The following is a 19,209-nucleotide window of genomic DNA, read 5'->3' on the forward strand; positions in this document are numbered from 1 at the left end:
GGTCAGGTGGGCTATCGCTAATAAGACATCACAGCACACTTGCACAGCTGTCATTTAAATATGACGCTAGCAGCCAGATGGCTTAGCCTAGGATAAAGCATGGACTGTATATAAGAGGTGAAGGTAGCCACTATGATGTCATCAGTTGGCTCCTCCCTAAAGCAGGCCCTTCTCTGTCACCCTTCTTGAGTTTAATAATGACAACAATTAACAAAATACAATGAATTTAATGAGGTCACAGAGTAAAGTGGGTAGTCAGAGGACTTGACCCCTGCTGACCATTAGAAAGAATGCAGGTTGATGATGGTTCTGCATCATAAACCTTCTCATATCCAGAAGCTATGGCAACTTTTTATATACAGTCTATAGACAGGAAACAGTAGGCTATAGCTCCACCTTCTGTGTGAAAAGCTAAAAAAAAAATCAGCCAACTAGCATCTATAAATGGCCTGTATTTATATAGTGCTTTACTAGTCCCTAAGGACCCCAAAGCGCTTTACATATCCAGTCATCCACACATTCACACACTGGTGATGGTAAGCTACATTGTAGCCACAGCCACCCTGGGGCGCACTGACAGAGGCGAGGCTGCCGGACACTGGCGCCACCGGGCCCTCTGACCACCACCAGTAGGCAACGGGTGAAGTGTCTTGCCCAAGGACACAACAACCGAGACTGTCCAAGCCGGGGCTCGAACCGGCAACCTTCCGATTACAAGGCGAACGCCCAACTCTTGAGCCACGATCGCCCCCTAAAGCTCTATAAAGCTACAGCTGCAATAATATTATTCCTAACCAGCTTGTATGTAGGTTGTCTATTTGTCTGTCAGTATATCAGGAGAAATTACACGAAACTCGATGACGGGAAGGCAAAGAAAGAACTTCCACGAGGTCACCAGTGAATCACTACATGCTGTATAGCTAGGTAGCATTTAGCCACATGGTAAACAAACTCTTACAGTTTTTCTGTTAAGAATTTCTCTTTAGCAATGCCAAGTGAGTCAAAAGAATACACGCGAAGGTGTAATTGTAAACCATACAGGTCAAAACTCTCAGTGCTAACACTCTCTTTGCAAGAAAGCAAAGTATATGTATTTTCCAAGATGTTTAAATATTCCACTGAAGCCATTTTTAATCATGTATGCTCGGTTAAAGGCGTAAAACCAAACAAAAAGGAGCTTCTCGGCATCTAACAAAACCATTTCAGACTCTGAAAATCTCCTCTCCACCGAGTCATTGTTATCGCTCTTTATCACAAGTGAATGCCACACAATAAGATCAGATACATAAGGAAGGCATATTTTATACACTATCAGAGATGGAGGCATTTAGACTGCCGGCTTTGCATGGTCCTTTTTTGGCATAACGCTGCAGTCGAGCCTTGTGATGTATTTTAACTCACAAAGACACAGTCCAGCTGTCTGTGAATGACAGTGAAAAACAAGATAAAGACAAGACTGCCTCAAGATTCAGCACGCTGGGCCACCCTGAGTCCTCCCAACGGGGGCACCGGCTTGTCCTCGCTGTGCTGCATACATTATCTCCTCATTAGCATATAAAGAGCACTTCCTCCTCCACTCAGGCGTATGCTAATCTCTAATAGGATGAAATGGCCTGCTCTGGCCAATGGGAGTGGAGTGTTTATGGATCTATTAAAGGTTAGACAGCTGAACGAGAGTGGACATTGTTTAGGCCTGCCAGCAATAGAAAGGGGGAGGACTGAGAGGAGAGGAAAGAATGATTCAGGCCAGTAAAGAGTGTTTGCTCGCATAAAAATGCACCAGCACACAGGAACAAAGAGTGTACAACAAATCACATTTAACTGCAGGGCAAGAATGAAACAGCGAACGCGGGATTACAGCACCAAATCACAGCGCTGGCTCGCGTCAGTAACACACCAGTATACTCAATATGTTTTGAAAGAGCCAAAGCCTCATAATCCGCATTGAGGCTCGGCTCTTCTTAGAAAGGAGTTACGTGTAGATAAACCTCATATATTAGAGCACAAAAAGCCCTGTGGAGCAAACAGAATCGGCTGCTTAGGACTGGCTCACCAGACAGCCAGACCAGACTGATCGATGTTCAGAGCTACGTGTCTCATCTTTGGATGGCATGTTTGTGCCCGGATGGCAGCGCAGCAGTTAGACGATGCATGAGAGTGGGGAAGGACGGCGAGCTGTAGTGTTGGGAAATGACCAGCGGGTGGCAGTGGTGATCTTTAAGCACAGGCGTGTGTGTGCGGGTCTCACTGGCCTCCTCTCAGCAGATGGCTCAATCATGACGGCTCTGATCTACGATCTCTCCCTCTCTCACTCTACCACTTTTCTTTCCTTCTCTCTAAACACCCCCCGCCCCATCAAAGTCCTCTTTTCTCGACTCTTTCTTTGGTTCCATCTCTTCTCTGAAGAGAAGGGGCCCTGAGTCATGTCCACACAACTGCAAAGGAGTGAAAAAACGGAAGAAAGACGGGTTAGAGAGGAAAGAGGAGAGGAAAAAGTCTTAAAGATTTTCCTGGAGGTGGTGAAAAAGCAGCACAGTGGCATCTTCCTAAAGAAAGCACAGCTCTGACACATCTTCTAGTTAAATAAAGACACACGGAGAAGGCAGACACGAAGAGTAAAATAATGGAAACACAGTAAATGAATTAGAATTAGTACTATTTCAGCGCTGTTAATACTTCACTGGAGCGTCGCTAATATACAAAGAATTAAATCTCACGCCAATAAAGCTCATTAAATCAAAAGCAGGTATCCTCTTCAGAATGAAAAGGCAAATTAAATTAATTGGAGGGAAGAGAAAAGAGCATGTGTGTGGAGAGAAACGAGGCATGAGAGCAGAAGGACAACCACAGGAGGAGGATTTGAGCGTAGATCTTGTTTGGGGAGAAAAATCGAGAGGATGCGATGGAGGTGATGAGCCAAAAGAGGAGGAGGAGGAGTAAAAGGTGGGCTGGAGGGGAGGAGAGGAGAGCAGGTACCCTGGCAACAGTTGCTGCAGCGTGGAGCAGATGGCGCTCGAAGGAGCGGTTATGGCCGCCGCGCCTGGTCACCCTCCGCAACAACCGGGCAGACCCGAACAAACAGCAGACAGTACACACGGGTACAAACGAGTCTCCCGTGCAGCATTAATGTGTTCGACCAATCTTCCACTCTCTTTGTCCTCTCGTGTGAGCGTTGTTAATAATGTAAGAAAGAGCACGCTCTGTGTCTGTTTTCTCTGTCAGCCCCGTCGATCCAACTCTCTCTCCCCCAGACGCTTCGTTTTGGCACCTCGGACCGGCTCGAGTCAGCCCCAAACTCTGAGCTGTTCAGCAGAAATGGGTCAGTGGATAAAGTGACTTGAAGCTTAGCTGCTAACAAATAAGAGCTCATTCAGAGGCTGAAGTTTGTAACTGAAACAGTTCCTGTAAGTCGGACAGTTAGTGGCAGAAAAACTGAGGCGGAAAGGAGAAGAAACCAAGAGAGAGTTGAATGTATTCTGGAGCATGTGTGTGTTTGTTTGTGTGTATGTAACTGTGTGTGTTGGAGACTGTCAGCTTTATTGGGTTAGCAGGCATGGAGAGCCTAGGTGATTACATTACACATGAAGTGAGCGGAAATATGTGTGTGTGCATGTGTGTGTGTGTGTGTGTGTGTGCGTGTATAAGAGAGACTGAAATATGCGTCTGCTGCATTAACTGTATTTGTGTTTATGTGAATGCATTGGTATGCAGGGACTGGCACCCAGTTTGTTCGGGTCTGATTGAGTCACTGCAGTCTGGTGCTCTATTTCAGGGTCATGATTTTCTGTGCACAGAGTGAGTACACCATATATCAGTGGCATCTGTTCACATTGGTTTAGTCACTTCATTGTTTATTTATCTCTTTACTTATAAGAGATAATAATGCATTAATTAGTTTAGGTAAATACACTTTGGGCTACTTCATTCGGTAAAGCTGTACTGGATCGGACCCCTATTTAGCTTCAGAACTGCCTTAACTGTTTGAGACTTCGATTCAACAAGTTGCCAGAAATATTCCTCAGAGATTTTGGTCTCTGTTGCTGTAGATTTGTCTTCCGTGCATCCATGATGCAAACCTCCCGTTCCACGACATCCCATAGGTGCTCTATTGGATTGAGATCTGGTAACTGTGGAGGGCATCGAGTAAAATTTAGTTCGATTCAATTCAGTTTTATTTATATAGCGCCAATTCATAAACAGCAGTCCCTTATTGACCTTACAATAACAGAGAGAAAAACCCAACAATCAGATGATTCCCTATTGAACAAGCACTTGGCGATAGTGTGGAGGAAAAACTCCCTTTTGAAAGGAAGAAAGCTTTGGGAGAACCAGGCTCAGGGGGGCGGCCATCTTTCCCAACTGGTTGTGTGTGAGACGAGGTAGACAGAACAATGAGTGTTCAAGAAAGCTGTTTGAGATGTTCTGAACTTTGTGACATGGCCTGTTTTTCCCCCGCTGGAAGCAGCCATCAGAAGATGGGTCAGCAAAATCACCCAGAGAGACCTTGGCTGTTTAAATGATGATCACTTGGTACTAATGAGCCCAATCTTCTACTGTCCAAATCTTTTAGCCAAAGTTTCCTGTTATTGGCACCTGGTGTAGTGTTCTGCTGCCGTAGCCCATCTCCTTCAAGGTTTGATGGATGCTCTCTTGCATACCTTTGTTGTAAAGAGTGGAGTTACTGTTGTCTTTCTATCAAAAAGTCTGACCTCAGACATCAACAAGTCATTTTCACCCAGAGAACTGCAGCTGATTGTTTTTTTTTCTTTGTTTTACCATTCTCTATTAACCCTAATGATAGATATGCAGGAAAATCCCAGTAGATCAGCAGTCTGAAGTACTCAGACCAGTCCGTCTGGCACCAACAACCATGCATGTCACTTAAATCACCTTTCCCCCCCCCAACTTTTCATCTTGTCCATGTCTAATTCACTCAGTTGCTGCCATGTGACCTGATGATTACAGTAAAATAAAAAAAGTTGATTTTTTTTTTTTAAATTTTCTATTACTGTTAGTTACTTGACCCTTAACAAAAAGTCAGCACTGTGTGTAACACATTACGGTAATCACATTACATTTTTCTATATGGCAGTAATGTAAGATATTTCTGCCCTAAACTCAATAATCTGATGCAATTATGGCTCCTCAGTCACCTACAAGACAAGTAGATACAAAACCCCTCCAAACATGCAATTTTCTTTCCTCGTGCTGCAATCATCCGACTTCAGTTTGTGTGCAGGTTGGAGGGAAATGGCGTCACAGTCAACAGTTTTTAAGGAATTTAGATATGAACAGTAGCTTAACTGTAATTGCACGAAAGGGAAAGAACACAATAGCAAACTGTATCCTGTCTAAAGATCACTGCTGCTAACACAAAACCAACTCTTTGTGAGCATCTGCATAAAAGCTGATAAAGAACTCAAAATGACTTTAACGCTGAGCGCATGCAGACTCCAGCCAAGCAGCCAGAGCCTGCAGGGTCTACCTTACAATATAAAGCGCCTTGAGGCGACTGTTGTTGTGATTTGGCGCTATTTAAATAAACTTGAATTGAATCATCTCCAAAAGGTAACAAAACAGGTAACCTCTTGGGCTTTTGATTTGATTTTTTTACCGACTTTGCGTGTCATCATTAGGACTGGGATTTGCATTGGTGTGCTAACATGTTTGTATTGTTCACTGGTATGATAATGTGACAGGGTATTTCAGGCCATGTTACAGAAGCAGTAGTGAAAAATTACCTTCTTGACAGAGTACTTAAGTAATGTTAAGCATGATATTTTCTAAAAGTAATCGATGTGTACTGCATTATTTTGAGCAACGACCCCCCACATTGGGGAAAATTGGACACTGTGACAGCAGAAGCTGAAGGAAGGCAGGCAAAGCTTTCGATTTATCAGCTGATCAACCCTCCAACCCTGGCCTGTGGTCATGAAATGTGAGATATGCCCGCAAAAATAAGGTTGGGCATACAAGCAGCTAAAATGGGTTTTCTCCACAGGGTGGCTGGGCTCAGCCTTAGGCCTTGATCATACTCTGTTACGGACACGGATGGCTGGAGATCCAATGGCTAAGTAGTTATTCCTGTTATATTTCTTTAAAGTCCACTGCCTGGGGCGCATGCCTAGTCGGTGCATTGTAATATAAATTCTCTACAGATGAGTTTGCGCAATCATTGAAACAGGCAAGCAGGTGGACATCCACATGGACCCTCATGTTCACTGTTCATGAAATTTACCCCACTTGGACCCGAGTGGACGTGAAAAGTATAACTGAGGCTTTAGTGATAAGGTGAAATGCTCTGAGAGCTGGAAGGGCTCAGGATAGAGTTTCCTTCCTGGGAGACAGGTGAGGTGGTTCAGGCATTTGATCAGAGTGTTGCCTGGATGGGTCTCTGTGGAGTTTCTGGGTACATACAACTTGGAGGGGAAGGGAAGACCCAGAACCTGCGGGACAGATTATATATTTCATCTGGCCTGGAACACTTTGCAGTTCTTCCCGGGGATCCCAAAGTGTTGCTGTGAAAAAGGACATCTGGAATACCCTGTTTGCCTTGCTACAACCATGACCTGACTTTGGATAAGTAGAAGATAAGGGATCCATCCATTTTCTATCTCTTATCTAGGTTCAGCTCATAGGAGGGCAGGAGTCTAAGCAGAGAAGCTCAGACTTTCTTCACCCTGGCGACCTCTTCCGGGGGGGATACCAAGGTGTTCCCAAGCTAACCGAGAGATCTGTTCCACTCAGTGAGCACTGGTCTGCCCCAGGGACTCCTCCCGATAGGACATGAGCGAAGCGCCTAGCCTAGGAGACGGTCCATCTTAGACAAAAATGGACTCCCCCTTAAATGCGCCGCAGTGGCTTGGTCCACTTCCTGTAATTCTCTAAACCCTTTATTTAGCTAAAGTAAGCTAAGCTAAACAACTACTTCTACCACTGAGTAGAATAAAACATATTGACAGTTGTAACAATTCTGCATTTTCTCAGCTTCATTACTGAAACATCTGCTGCCATACTGTTAAGCGGCAGCCATGCCTCCGAATGCAGGAAATTTGCTCATGAGCTAACAGGACTAGCCCCCCCTCAATTCTACACCATTTAGAAAATACTGGAAATACCCCTGTTGGCATGAACATCCACTCTCCAGCTGAGATGAAAATCCCATCTGCGACCACACAGCAGTGAGATTAAAGGCTGCACTTGCTACACTGAAATAACACACACACCTAAACACATGCACCCACACTGGAAAAGCAAAGAAAAAGGGACAGATTACTACAGCACTACTACAAGTTTATGCAAAAGAAACACACACACACACACACTCACACACAACCTATAAGAGCATCGGCGCCTGGCAGCCGAGCGCTGGGTGTCTGCGTGCTCTCCAGAGTGGCTCACATCTGTCACCCGCTTGTGTAAGAGGAGGAGGGGGAGGGTGTGAAGAGGAGATGCAAAGCGAGGGTTGGGTGGATAAGGAGATGCTTCATTAGTCTGTTACAGAGGCTACAGCTGCAATCAGACTGAGACAGTGAGCAGGAAATGTATCGGGTTTTTTCCCCAAGTCTCTATTCAGATGAGCAGAAGATCTGCAGCAGGTGAAGGTTTATGGGCAAATCCAAGCCGTGTCCCTGGTTACCGTAGCCAGCTGAAGGTCACAGAAGGCGCCTTCGCAGCCAGGGCTCATCCATGCCTGAATGTCCTTGGGATTCATGCTGGCTGACCTTAAACTGTGACCCCCTCCCGTGACGCATGAGAGGTGTGGCAAAATATGCAAATCAAAAGCACTGCATCGTGAAGAATGAGGTGGCAATGTGACTGCCAAATGTGCCTGTTTGCTGGAGTGGAGTTTGTTATTTTCAAAGGTTTCAGCCTGAATGAATGGAGATGTAGACAGCAGCTACAGACGCATGAGGGATTATATTTCAAAAGCTGTGAAATGGATGGCAGAAGACACCGTATGCTCACATACAGGCTATAGCACACAATTTCCTTTGTGTTGTCAACCCCCAAATTCCCACAATATGTGAAAACATGGGGACAGAATTTTCCTTTAATTTGAAAGCCAGAGTTTGTTTTTGAGGATAAAAGCAATAATTACGTTATTTAGTCTATAATCCACTGTTTTCATTTTCCCACTCTTTGTCTTAAACTTGACTGTCATTTGGCTTTTTATTACCCATCATCAATTTCCATTCATCAGTACTAAAACATTGTTACTTTTTATGTAATTCAAACATAATTAAGAGTAATTAACTCTAATTAAGTGCAATTAAGTCTAATGAATCCAATGCCGAGTGAGGAAAGCCACATATGAGACTAATAAACAACAGGAAAAGATAAAGATGGAAACAGAATTGGACAGAGGATGATTACTGCATATAAAACTGGACATAGAAACCATGACATGACCCGATAGTTTCTGGACCCTGCATGTTGAAACCTCACTGTTTTTAATAACTGCAGTGTTTATTTTTTTTTGGAGCCAGAAGTCACCATATTTGGACAACAGGTGGGAATGCTAAGCTGCTGTATCAGCTAATGCTCGGTATACAAGAATTTCTGCTAATTAGCGCTAAGCAGTAAACTATTAAAATACTAGAATCGAATTCAACTAAAAGAAAAACCTCTTGGAAGGGCTGTACCGTACCACAGGCCAAACTATTTCTCAGGAACCCATTAAAAATGCTCCAAAAGGCACTGACAGCACAACCAAGGCAGAAAGCTCTGGTTCCAGCTGATTCTCAAAGCTGCTGTGGCTTGTTCAGAGAAAAGATTTCCTTTGGCCTCTGTGCTCTAATTCGATGCGAGATTTTCAAATATTCCACGTTCCAGCCTCCCAAACCTCTTGAATTGTTCTGAAGGAGCGATAGCTTCAGAAGCTTAAACAGTTTTTTGATTTCAGGCTATAAACACGTTTATTTCTGTTGTAAAGTTAGGCATGTCAACACATGAATCTGTAGGGAGTGACTGTGTTTGCATGTAGCCTCGTGTGGCCATTAGTGGAACTGCACTTTTTGACACCTGTACATCGATTTCTGCATCAATAAAATCTTCTATAAAGGTCGTCTTTAGCTTGTCGTCAAACAGACAGCTTGCTATGCTTTTAAATATGTGTTTAGCACAAAGATAGGAAGTCAGTGACTTGGTGAAGAAAGTATTTGATTAAAAATAAAAGATGGTGCACTGCAGCTTATGGTTAAACGCAAGCTTTATGCATGTTATGCAGCTCCTGCTGAGTGATTCACATGCATATACATAATCCCACATACACACTAACACCAAGCAGATGGTGAAGGCAGACCTTACAGTGTTGAACTATCCCCACAGCTTCCAAGGTAAAGAAGACATCACTTCAAGAATCACACACACACACAGTCACGTTTCCATCGCTTCAGAGGGCATTACATCGCTTTACATGAATTTCCTGGAAGCTTAAACTGGCCCAAAAACAAGTCTTCATCCTAAAACATGAAGGTTTTCTCCCACAGGGAAAAATAAAACCGAATATGTAAACACATTTGCTCCCCAAATACAAATATGCACGGAGCAATAAGGACAGATCAAAGTTTCTTAGCCACATATTTTTCACATGTAGAACAACACATAAACCCACTAACCCAGCCCGGCCCCCTCAAACACACACAGGCACACACACTTGTAGACTTACTCAGTTTCTCCCAGAAGAGAGTTATATTTAAACTGCTGGAGAGGAGTTTTGCTCCCCACAGAGGTCTGTTTAATCTCTAACATCTCTCTACTTTAAACCCTAACTGGCCTATTTCGGAATCTTTTGAATCTACGCACACTCACCCTCACGCACACATAATTTACAGATCAATGTCAAAGTGAAACACACTCAACCTTCCACTTTCCTTTTTTCCCCCTTCATAAAATTCACCTCACATGCTCAAAAACAATCGACTGGGTTAACAGGGTTTCTTGGGGATCATCCTTTAACCATAACTGAAGCGACATGATGCCATGCAGCGACGCTGTGAAATGCATGTAGGCATGCAGGAGTGGATCAGTTTGACTAAATGAGTCCCTGCAGCATGAACGCTGTTTGGAGGCTCTGTGTTTAACCGAGGGATTTCTGTGCAGACACAGGATGCCACCCACAGACAGCAGCAAGCCTGGAATGTCACTTCACGCTCGTTTGCAGTCGTGTAGCGTGAAATTCTTTAAACTATGATCTCTGCAAAAAAAACCCAACAACAACAAAAAACTGTATTGATTCACATTTATTATTACAGTTAAAAATAAGAACATTATATGCATTATATGAACACTTTAGACTGAAACTCTTATTCCCATGAAGTTTGGATGCCAGGGTTTCCACTAGAGTGTTGGAAAACCTCTAAAAATGAAGGTTTTTTTCCTTTTAAATGTAGCACATTTTAAGATGTTTCTTTAAGCTACTGTCAGGTTAGCCAGTGTGTAAGTTTAGCTTACTGTTACCTTAAAATGTCGTCTAAAAACTGCCTGTTACAGGAAGAACAGGTTGAAAAAATACGAAAGAACCAGGTTATTGAATTAATTACAGTTTTTTCCTCAGACTGCACAACTGTAAATCCTGTGAGGGGATTTAAAACAGGCAGCACGTGCAACCCAAAATGTACAAAGGCGGGAATCTGAGTCTGGTCCCAGATAAACTTCCATGCATGAGCTTTTTTAATCTAATCATACAGTCCAAACCAAACACACAAATATACAGCGCCTACACTGTAAGCCCCCAAAGTATTCCTCACTGCCCCCTGAGGCTAGGACAGCAGACCGGATTGCACACACTTTCAATTCAGTTTTATTTACACAGAGCTAATTCACAACAACAAATGCATCAATGCGCTTTATACTGCAAGGTAAAAGCCCTGCAATATTAGAGATAGAGCACAGAAAATCAGATGACCCGCTGTGACCATCACTTTATGGTGACAACAGGGAAGAAGAACTCCCTTTTAACAGAAAAAGACCTCCAGTCGGACCAGAGGAGGGGCAGCCATCTACTGTGACCAGCAGGAGCTGAGGGGAAAGAGAGGAGAGACAAAACGATGAGCATAGAGAGACAAGGACAAAGTAGGAGAGAAAAGACAAAGATGAAGCAGGAGTACAAAGACAGGAGTAAAGGAGAAATGCTCAGTGCATCATGGGAAGTCCCTCAGCAGCCAGACCAATAGAAGCGTAACTAGGGACGGTTTGGGGTTCCAAATCCATCCATCTTACAGGTAGAGAGGCTGTCACTGAGCACACCCCTCATTGCAAAAACACTCTCAGATGGCAGAGTCCTCCCCCAGCGTCACAAAAATGTGGAAAAGAATGTGACAAAGAGCCCATAGAGTCCCATCAGCCCAATCTCACGGAGTGCCTGGAGGACCAGAAGAAACCCGACCCACCGAACACATCTGCACTGATCTCCAGCTAAGGCCCTGGTGTCAGACAACAGAGGACACTGATGTAGCTCAGAGCTGCTGTGGTGACACAAACGAGGCCTACACAGTATTTGGCAGGTGGTTTTAGTGTTGTGGCTGACTGATGTACCTTTAAAAAGGACCTAAACAGCTAAAACCATCGACGCGAAGGAGTTCCTGCTGCTCGTGGCTCCGCGGTTAGACAGTGTCGGTTCAAACCCAGGCCAGGACTCCCTCACATCTTCCTCGCTGAGCTTAGGGTGATTATAAATTTTCTGTTAATCATCCCTAATCAATTAAGCGTCTGGTTCAACACTATTAATCACTAATGTTTGTTGAGCCTTGTAAAGCATTTCATAAGCTAATCTAATGACCTCCTTCTTATGAATACCTTTATTACCACCTCTATATCATCCTGATGCTTTATATAAGGTGAATAAACGGTCACGGACGGCTGAACATGACGAGCGGCGGGAGGACAGAAGACGGGTGTAAATCACGTCTGCGACAACACGGCAGGAGGAGAGGAAGAAGAAGAGGAGGAGAGCGGAGGGATGAGATCATTGGTGGCCGGGGAGTGATTGAGGCGAGCAGGCGAGTGTACCACCCTGAGAGGGACCAGGTGCTACAGTAAATCACCTTGGAAACGGTCGCCATGGAGACCTTAAAGACAAAACGGGGAGGCAGACGAGAGGGAAGCTGGGATCTGACGGTGTGTGTGTGAGTGATTGAGCGATGTCAGCGCGTGTGTGTTATGAGAGAGAAGACTGATGTGTTCCTGTGTAATCTAATCATGGCGGCTGAGAATGGAACATCTGAGGGACGACTTTGAGCTGCAGCAGGCGGACCGCTCTGTCTCTTCTCTTCACTCGTCTATATCACGACATGCGTTGTGCAAACACACAAACACGAGCGTGCGTCTCAAAGGCGTGCGGGTACGTGTGATATCGCCACGGCGACTGCTCCGTCTCTTCCCTGAGAGAATTCCCAACTAGAGGTTTTGAATTATTCACAGCTGTGATCAGTGCTATTACACGGCTGTTAACGGAGGTGAAGATACGTTCCACGCATCCGTCCATCCTCCCTTCTCCGTCTACCTCCCCTCCCCTCTCCTCCCCCTCGTTGTGACAGTAAACTGCCTTTTTATCCGTACAGCATCCTCCATCTCTCACTCAACAGCCTCCTCTTCAATTTCCTCCTCTGCTGTCACACCAGCTCTGTCTTCCATTCTCTCAATCTCTTCTTCATCTGATTGCTTTTCCACTTTTTTCTTCACTCCTCCACCCCATGCCACCATTTCCTCCCTCCCCCTTGTTCTCCATCCACCCCTTCAGCTCCATCCATCTTCCCATTTATTCCTCCGCCCTGCTTTGTTTGCACCCTTCTCACCCGCCTCATTCTTTCACGCTTTCATTTGTTTTTCTACCTGTTTCACATTTGTTTTTCTTCGTCCACGCTCATCCATCTTTATTCCCACTGTTGCTCATTTAGCGGCTGTATCCATCCCTCCCCCCCACCTCAGCGGCCATCATTCAACTCCCTCGTCTCCACCCTCTCCTCCCTTTCACCATTTACCGCTTTTCACTCTCTTCTCCTGTTTTCTTTGACTCCATCTTTACTGAGCGGCCGTGTAACCTCCACCTCTCTTTGTCTCTCTCTCCATCTACCTCTCTAAATCTATCTCTGCCTCTGTCATAGCCCCCTCATTATGCCTTCTCCTCCCATCCCTCTCTCTTTCTCCCTCTCTCCAGAGAAGCCATTAGGTGCTGCTGTAAGGCTATCACTCTTCTGCGCTCTCCTTCTCTTTTCACTCTTTTTCACTCTGCTTTAGTCTCAGGGCAATGGGTTCCCCTTCCCTCCTTCCCTCTGTCATTCTTCCTCAGTTTCTCCTTCTCTCTCCCTTCCTGTGTTTCTTCAGGCGCTTTTTTCTCTCCTCCTCTCGACTTCACATCCTTCCTTCTGCTTCAATCCACTTCACCTTCCCTCCATCTTGATTCCTCCACCCCTTTAACTGCCCCCACCTTCTATCCTACCATATTCCAGTGAGATCGTCTTCTATAGCTGTGGGCTTATAGGCAATCTATACTGTGCTGTCTGTGGCTGCTACACTTACACCTACAGTTATGTACGTGCACTAAATCTCTCCATCGGTTCAATTCTTAGCATATATTTCTATCGTAGGAATCAGCTGCAACACCGAAGAAGCGATGAATCAGGCCAACAACTAAATATTACTTTCTCTAATAACGGAGATCTTATAATGATGTCTTCAAATCCACTGTTGCAGCCAACCAAGAGTCCAAACCAACACATATATGTACCCTGTTTATATGACCGTGTCATATTTTACTGTATCTGAACAGCTGGGGAGGAGTAATATGCAAAGTAAGAAGGAAAACTATAATGTTTGATTGTGAAGGAGAAGATTACAAGCTCATAAACATGGATGTAAATTCAGAGGTCTGTAGCTGCTGTTCCATCTTCCTGTTTAAGCTCAGTGTAAAAATGCAAACTGAGATACTGGATTATGGGACCACTGTGACAGCAAACTGAAAGGATGTTAGCCAACCATGCGGTGAAATAAACAGTTTAAACGAGAGTCTGTTTACGTGATTTATTGGTGTGAAAGGCACGCTTTTTAAATATATTTAGAGAAATGGCATCGGTGATGTGCCATGTGGAGCTGTGGTTAATGCCTCGTTAAAGCATGCTAGTCTAGTGGAAGCTGTGAGGAATTTGAGAATAATTACAGCCATAGACTCTATAAAAGATGGACGAAGCTTCCATTTTCCCTTTTAAAAGTGAAAACACACAGAATGTGAAAAACTGTGAAAAACACAGAAGTGCCGTAAACCTGCGTGCTTTTTAATGGCCACCAGGGGGCGAACCCAGTCGCTGTGGAAAGATTGCAGCCCTGTTTAAATCTATGATAAAAGAGGCCTCGACCCTGACCTCAGTAAACACTTTTCAGATAAATTCACTCAGTTTGGGTCACATTAAGTACAACTTTGAGTCAATGATATAAATTTCACTGGCTAATGACTTGTTAAACTCAAGTCCCACTATGCCTCAATCTGCAGTTTTGGCATTTTAAAAGTGTGACGAGTGAGGGGTGGATCCAATTGTCAAACAGCACTTTCATTAGCTAATGCCTTAGAACGATCGCAGTTTCCTAAAACTTAATGTTTGAACCTAAAACTAGTGAACGACCCCATAAAATCATCAGGAAAGTGTCGGCTGAGGTAACAGAGAAAAGGGCTAAGGGGCGTTTTCCTTTTTATGCTGTAAAACCACAGGTTTGCCCCCTGGTGGTGATTAAAAAGAATGCAGATTTACGTAACTGTTTGGTTTTATGTTTCAGAACTGGAAGCCATGCCCCTTTTTACACCATTTACGGTTAGACAAAAGGATGCACTGTGTGCGACATTATGCACACTATATCAGGCTGGTGTGGAGAGTTTGGCTTAGCTGCTAGCATTAGCAGCCTTTGTTTCTCGCCTGTATATTAATGTCGAGCAGTTTTAAATCATTTTACAGCCTAGACAACCACAGTTTTTCGTTCCCTACATCAAAACACTGAAGAACCAACCTTATGAGATGCCGTCTGTCTCACTTTCCCTCTTGCTCCATATGAAGGGAGCGGGCTGCTGTCTAACAGTACATTACCAACCTTTTTAGCATGAGCAAATTAAGAATCATTTGTTTAAATGACTACTGTTTTTGGTTACAGCTAGTGAGGGTGTCAATGTTGAATCCACTATTTTAGTAACTGTGCACATCCCTAACCAAACTAGCAACCGATGTTATTTGTCTTCTTGGTGATTTCAATCCCATTAAATGCTGCAGCTTTCCTCAAAAACATACTTTTTCAGTATGTTTCAGAGATGCAAGCAATCTGTGGATAAGATAGCCAAAAAAGCCAGATATTTAAGATAGTGTGAGCCTTTAATATATGAATTCTGGTGCTTTCCTTGCTCTGGAGAAGGGCTATAATGACGAATAAATCCAATTTTCTGATCCACTTATTGTATTAGAAGAAAACATCCACAAATCTGTCTGAGCGTGCACACAAACACACAAACTACGGAGCACAACCCATCTCCCCTTCACTTTGTCTTACACATTTAGCTGCCTTTCTACATGCTGCACCTTCTGCTATCTTCATCGCCCCAACTCTGCCCATCTTTGTATGCTATTAATCTCTCTCCTCCTCCCTTTGCTTCCTCTGCTTTACCTCTCCCTCTCACATGCAGGGGAGACAGAGAGCGAGGGAGAGTGACCATTATCTAAGGCAGCATCTCCAATAATTCCACAGCAGCCTATTATCCACAATAGAGCCAAAATGGCCTTTGGTAATATGATGAAATCTGCCGTAAAAAGTAGAAATGGGACTAAAAGCGTCAGAGTGTAGAAAAACCTCCATTCCTCAGCTGCTTTATCACATTATTGCATTCTACTCATCTCCCTCTGCCGCCGCCCTCCCTCCCACATTCAGAGCATTACTGTGTCTTTCTCTAAATTCTCTTCATTTCACTCAGTTTGTCTCTTTCTCGCTGCGTGTTTAGTAAAACCCCTCCCTTCATCAGTCACACAACTCTGTCTCTTCCCATCAATTGCTTTCCCTGTCTCTTGCTTTCTCCCCCCGTCCGTCTCTTCATCGCTCGCTCTCTCGGCTCTCTATGCGGCTCTCCACGAGAGCGCGTTGATCCGTCATCAGATAACACCGTGCTCTCAAAAAAGTAGAAAATGGAAATTCCATTAAACTAAGTGTTGGTCTCAGTCTCTTCCTAATGCAGCTAAAACGCTAATCCGGCTCGCGCACGCATGCAGACGGACCGGCGTGGACGTGACCGCTCATGCACGCAAATGCAGAAGAGAAAGGACCTTGCAATCAGTAGCGTGCCACAAATAGGTGCAGGGAAAACAATTTGCAGTCATTGCTAACAGCTGCTGCTGCTGCCGTGAAGGCGGTTTGAGTGTGTGTGTGTGTGCAGAGAAGAAAAAAAAAAAGAGAAAGAGAGATAGAACCAGTCCACTCTCTCCCCCTTTTCTTTTTCTCCCCTCCTCCACTGCGTTGTCCCACGGGAGGTGGAGAGGTGATGTATAGACCCTCTCATGATCGCACGACTCAGCAGAACAGATGGACAGAGAGAGGGAGAGAAGGACAGAAAGAGTTAGAGGTATACTGTAGTAGACAGAACAAAAGGGTGATGCGATGTGTGTGCAGACTGAAGACGATGTGGAGAGCTAATATGCTGTTTTTAGTCATCCTTAAAGCCAAGAACCAAAGTGTGCATGTGTATACACCTGCATGGTAGGATGTCTTCTTCACTGTAGCAGGGGACGTTCCCGACGGCCTGATCCCGATCAATATGGATCAAATGAATGAAAGACAGCTTTTTGCTCATATGACGGTAGATATGTTATATGCAGATATGTAATTAAGGTGGAAATGTTTCACTGTCTCTGTGGAGTCCTTTTAGAAGCAGGTCTTGCCATTCAGCAGCCATGTCACTAAGGCCCACAACTATAACTGCAATCACATCTGCCACACTGCTTCTGTCATTTTCTTTTGTTTGTTAGCAGAACTACTCATAAAGTTACGGACAGCTCTGAATTAAAATTTATAATAGTCGGGGCTTTTTGGAAGAATCATTCACCAATGTGAGAGCGCGATATTGGATATTTGGGGTCTTATCTTTGGAAATGCATCTCAAATTGAAATGAGAAAAATAGGGAGATGTCTTCTTGATGTTCTCAGGAAAATATCACAAATAAATCAAAAGCCAGATTTCCTTCTTTGTCCAGAGACTCAGTTTCTGCCTGCTGAGGAGAGATTTTTTAAAAGCCTGGCAGAGGTACGGACCGTTTCAGTGGTTGTGTCGACGGCTATCATGGCACAAAATGTGGGTGTTAGGAGTCATAGGTCAAATCTGATAAATAAAAAAAGCTGTCTTTAATAAGGGTTTCTTTAACTTGAAAGCTATACTTCTAAATATAAGCAAAAACACATCACAGCTTCTTCACAGCTCAATTTAAGAGCCAAGAAAAGAAAAACTATCGTAAAAATGAAGTACACATTTTTACTAAAACATCAATGATCCCGCTCATAGGACCTCAAACCTCATAAACATGCTCAAGGATTCCTCAACTCTCATGTCTCTGTAAATGTTTGCAATCAAAGAGTGATTGAAGATAATGTGGGGCCATCTGTCTGAAAGCTGAACCAAAGGTTGGCCTTTCAACGCAACAGTTATGCTAAGGCACATTAACCATCCTACCAAAGAACTGCTCAACAAGAAAAAAACCGAGTTTAATGGAGCCATGCCCACATCTGAACCTGACTGAAATGGAGTGGGAGGATTTAAAAGGGTCAGGAAGACCCTCAAACATCTTGGAACTGGAGGACTTAGAATAATAAATTAAGCTTTTCTACTTGAAATAATTTCTTCCAAAGGGGGCAAAAATAAATAGTGAACATTTTTCCACTGGAGAACATGACGTGTTTATATTTTTACATCTCACGTTTTCTCGTCCAAACACGTCCCAAAAAGTCAGCAGTCCTCGGGATGTACTTATTTTCCTCATGACTGTAGCTCATGAGATGGATTTGTGACTGTGATGACAAAGCATGAGAGGACTTACTCATCAAATATCCTCCATCTGCTTGTTTTCGTGGACGTATTACGTCTTTGAAAGTCGGCCTGTGCAGATAATTGCAGACCTTTACTGTTAGTTTAGCTGACACGACGTCATGGGGCTCTGGCGTTAAGGCTGCAAAGTCAGACTAAACCGAAGCACTCTCAACACAAAACATGAGCCATAAAGTGGCAATTACCTCGGCTGTGACCAGAGACCCTTCCTCCTCCCAGCCGCCTTATCATTTTTACAAAACAAGAGCAATCGAGGGGTGGTTAAGAGAAAAAAAGAAGGGAGGGGGGCCAATAGAAGGAGGCATAACTTATAAGGAGGAGTGGAAGGAAAGATGTTGATAAAGGAAGGGAGTAAACAGGCACTCTGAGGAGATGAAGACAAGTAGCAGAGGATGGAGGGATGTATAGGGGAAATCGTTTTTGAAGGAGCGGACTGTCGGCCAACCTGGAGGGAGAAATAGATGTGTAAACAAACAGTGGCTATACGGATAAACAAGAGTGAGCCAGGGAGAAAGAAAAGAGAGCGCGAGAGAGAGAAAAGAGGGAGGGGAGGGTGGGAGCAGAGTGGGAGGAAGGCACAGAGTGAGAAAACAAGCTCGACCATGTGTTTAAGTCAACAGCGGCAAGAGAAACCTCAATAGAGAAAAAGGTGTGGGCGGGAAAACACTCCACGGGGAGAGAGGAGACAGATGTAGAAAGGAGCCAGGCACAGAGATGTAGAAAGAGACGGAGAGGAGAAGGAGGGAGATGCCTAGAGATTAAGAGAGATGTAGAGAAAAAAAAACAGATGAGCGATTGAAATGAAAATCAAGACAAAGTGGAACGTTTAGAGGGTGATAGAAGGTGTGGAAACGTCCTATAGCTTAGTGGCTGTGTTGATTGTTGACAGCGAAAAAAAACTAGATGGGGGGAGAGGGATGGGGGTGATGAAAGGATGGTGGGAATTAAACGACAAGAAGAAAAACTAATTATTCTGTGATTCCTCTAATTAGCTCTGGCTTTACTGACAAGCTCTGCAAGGCACCAGACGCTTACCAAAGGATCCGCACTACTCGGGTGGGAGGGACCGAGGAGAGAGGGAGGAAAAGAAAAAAAGATGGAGGGAAGGTGAGCTGGGGGGGGGGGGGGGGGGGAGGAGAAGGAGGGTG

General features: G+C 44.2%; 1 protein-coding gene across 1 annotated transcript in view; it reads right to left on the bottom strand.

Moving 5' to 3' along the window:
• Window positions 1–19,209, bottom strand: part of maml3 (mastermind-like transcriptional coactivator 3) — a 134,150-nt gene that overhangs the window by 7,267 nt on the left and 107,674 nt on the right. The window lies entirely within an intron of this gene.

This window comes from Rhamphochromis sp. 'chilingali' (assembly GCF_963969265.1).
Source record: "Rhamphochromis sp. 'chilingali' genome assembly, chromosome: 4".
Taxonomy (NCBI): domain Eukaryota; kingdom Metazoa; phylum Chordata; class Actinopteri; order Cichliformes; family Cichlidae; genus Rhamphochromis; species Rhamphochromis sp. 'chilingali'.